Below are 3,589 nucleotides of genomic sequence, written 5' to 3' on the forward strand. Positions count from 1 at the left end.
GTATTCAATCTCATTGGGCAACAAGTATAGAAATCTATGAATCCAAAACCTTGGTGGTGACCTTTTGACATCTCCATGCCGTTGGATATGATAAAAGCCAACCAAGAGTATAATATTACTCATCTTTGTCCTTCATTATTGACAATGGTGCCATTGAGAAATATAGTTTCATAGGCCTTCAATGTAACTGTGTCCATGACAGGTTTTGTCAGCCACCTTGACACCTTTGATCACAAACCTTTCCTCCTATACAACTTTGCCTTTTGATTTGCGGTGGCTCCTCTTTGAACCTATGATCACTCATGCCACTAGACTTGCATGTGGTAGACAAGTGTAGCTTCCCATTAAATTGATGTTTGCATCATATATCCCATTATGTGTTTCTCCAAAGGACTACAAACCCAAATTCTATGGCAACTTTTTGGGTAGATACCATAGCACTAATTTGTGTATCTTGTTCATTTAAAGAACAAATTGACTCTAATCTATCCCAAGCGCCTGATATTTCCTTAGGTTAGATTGAGGTGCCAACTTAAAGTACCACAATGTGGAGCCCCTAGCATCATGATTCTTGAACTTTCACACACTTCTATACTTTAACATGACATTCCTAGGTGGGTAATTCTCCATCTAAGCTTCACTTTGAGGGTCTTAAGCCAATTAGGGTATATTGAATCTTTTGCATATCTATTTTCAATTGTATTAGAAAACTTGAGAGTTTTCTCTTGATTCAATCTAACCCACCCATAGAACTAGTTAGAGCATAAGTAAGCCGCTAGTACCCTTCATAACTATCAATTAGTGGAGCAAAAAAAACCCCATAGTTTTGGGCTCCTTTGAGGTCTACCTATTTTGTGATAGCCATCTTGCCCTTGGTATCTATATCTGAGCCCGAGTTTGGTTTAAAGACGAATGTTGGGTTTGGGGATCACAAATGTCCACAAATGTTTTTGCAATGACCCTTAGGCCCGGTTCAAACGACCGACAAAAGAAAAATGGTTATTCACTGTCGCCAACAAGATCTTTTCACAAAATGTAGAGGTAGAGGCAGCATGGAGAGGGCACACACATGGTTATGTGTTGCGCCAAGCAAACGTATAGGCATAGGAAATTGGATACAGATAACGGACCTTGCAATGTTGTCGAGTTGGAGTCGTGCTTTTAGCTCTTTATCTGATCCGTAGTAAGAAGCTATGGTGAGGTCATGTTTAACGCGAGCTTTATAAGTGCCCTTGGCGGGCCTAATGCCAACGACTGCGAGATTTAGGGCTTCGCCAAAGACTATTTGTAGACGGAGATGAAGATGTTGATGATGTTGGCATGTTCAATGTCTTCGCGATAGTGCAGACGGGCGGAGATGAGCTGGAGGGTAGGGACGTATGGTATGATGTTGGAGGGAAACAACAGAGTTTGAATCGATTGCATGACCATCTCATCAGAGGGCAAGCAGGACAAGAAGAGCACGCAGACGCCAATTGGAAGTAGTATGTAGGAGTGCAAGGGCCTCACACGGGTGCTTTGCAATTCGACCTCTTCAAGGAAGGCACAATAGTGCTTCTCTATCTATACTAATAGATAAAGGGGGAGGAGATTCCGGCTCCCCCCCCCCTGACACACGTCAAATGGAGATCCATCCACTAGTGTCGCCTGCAGGCCCTGGCAACACAGTGACACACAGAGAGAGAGAGAGAGAGAGAGAGAGAGAGAGAGAGAGAGAGAGGCGGCTTCGCCGCCGGCTACACTAGTTGGAATAATAGTGGGACTGATCTGATTAGGATCAGGTGCATTGACGTTGTTTGCAGCTCTTGCTCTGAAGAAGGACGTGGTCATGGCGCTGATGCAGTGGACGTAGAGCTGCCCTGCATCGGGGTCCGTGAGCGGCATCGAGATGCAAATGCTATGGCTACCTGTTTCCTCGTGAATCAACGGTTGGCTGTTGACATGACCCGACCTCATGAAGCGCCCACGGACCGGAGAGCTTGCAAGCAAAGAAGGCAGAGGCATCCCTTTTTGGGTGCTCCTCCTGACTAGGTGATCGTGGACCGTGTTGCTTGGGGTGGCTTTTCTGGACTAGTGGCTGCTCGGAACTCCCTGTGGTGATGGCTGCTTCTGGTTCGTAGTCTTTGTATGCGGCTATCAACTTGGGTTTGGACCTCTAGATCTGCCTGAGATAAAATCCTCAGGAAGTTTTTCATCGCTGCAGCGCGAGTGAAAAAAGCAGGCTCTGTACGAGGCCATACCTATGCTCGTAAGCAAAGATAGGTGACCGATATCCTTGCTTTGCATCTATTGAGAATAGTCCAAGGCTTCATGGCTTGCCACATTTGTCGACCACGACTCTTTCAGTGCTGTTTTTGGTTTTTTGATGATGCTGTTTGCCTCTAGCGAAATGGTGTTTGATGGGTAATTTCTTGTTGTCCAGGTAGATGTTTTGATGGGGAAGAGATTTCAGCAACATCCACAAATTTCGATAAATCAATAGGGCTTATTGGATTGCTTAGGAGAAGTCGCAAAAGACCATCTGACATTACAACCCTTTGTAGAATCATTGATGTTCTAGGCAATTGACATATGTTTAAGGCTACTCTTAGTAGTTGACATCGGTTAAAGAATCCATGCTAATGTTGGCGCACCTGCAAGGTGATGTTGATGACAATATACTGTTGTTGACATCACACGACCAAGAGGACACACGCATCCAATTGTCGCTTTTCTCTGATCATAATTGAAGCACCGACCATGACCACCAATACCAAGGCTTAAGCAAAGACAACTAGTGAATGTGATGATAATGGTAGCTCCACATGGTCTTTCAACACTATTATAGCTTTTTCGTCGATGCAGCATCACTATTGTTTTGGTGCTTGCCTTCTGATTCGAGTAAAAGGCAATGGCCTAGATGTTGCCAAGCGGCTTAACTGAGCGTCTTAGGCTCACCAAGTAATAATGGTGCACATCAGAGATATGGAGCTAAAGTTTCAGCTACGACCTTGGGAGCTGTCCTATCTCAGGCGTAGACTGGCCCTCCTCCCTGACTCTCTCAGATGGCTCTTGAACTGCTCCCCCTCCCTCTCTCTCTCTCAAAGGGATATTGTGGCCAGGAGGTTTCTCTCTCCTTCACCCTTAAGTCTACCCCAAACCCATCTCCCCACCCATTCACGTCATTCTCAATAAGAGATGGGGGCTTTCTTTGGATAGGAAACAATGGATGTTCAAATTCAAAACTCTCTCGGACCAGACATGCTCTCCCAAGAGAGCTGCTCTTCTTTGGCTCCTTCTCTACAAAGCTATATAGTCAGGTCAAAGGCTGGCGCGGGTCGAGCTCTCATTAGGATTGTGTTGGGGTAAAGCCCCATGTGGCCGGTCAGGCCAGGTGCCCGCCCACTATACTTATTCATTATGTACATAATAGAGTAAGGGGGCTCACATGTAAAGAGTGAGTTTTAACCCCTGCAAACACAAGGTCTCCTCCTCTCCTCTCTTCTCCATCACTGCACACACACTCACACACGCTCCCGCTCGCGCACTTCAACTGGTATCAGAGCACAGGGATTGGGAACACCATTGGAGCTCAGCAGGGAAGCATGTA

The 3,589-nt window shown here is 45.7% G+C and overlaps 1 pseudogene; it reads right to left on the reverse strand.

The window, feature by feature from the left end:
- Positions 1-1,241: 1,241 nt before the first annotated feature.
- On the reverse strand, positions 1,242-2,195 carry LOC147439373 (uncharacterized; annotated as a pseudogene).
- Between the last annotated feature and the right edge of the window lie 1,394 nt (positions 2,196-3,589).

The sequence above is a fragment of the Adiantum capillus-veneris genome, chromosome 16 (assembly GCF_014529385.1).
Source record: "Adiantum capillus-veneris isolate H3 chromosome 16, ASM1452938v2, whole genome shotgun sequence".
NCBI lineage: Eukaryota > Viridiplantae > Streptophyta > Polypodiopsida > Polypodiales > Pteridaceae > Adiantum > Adiantum capillus-veneris.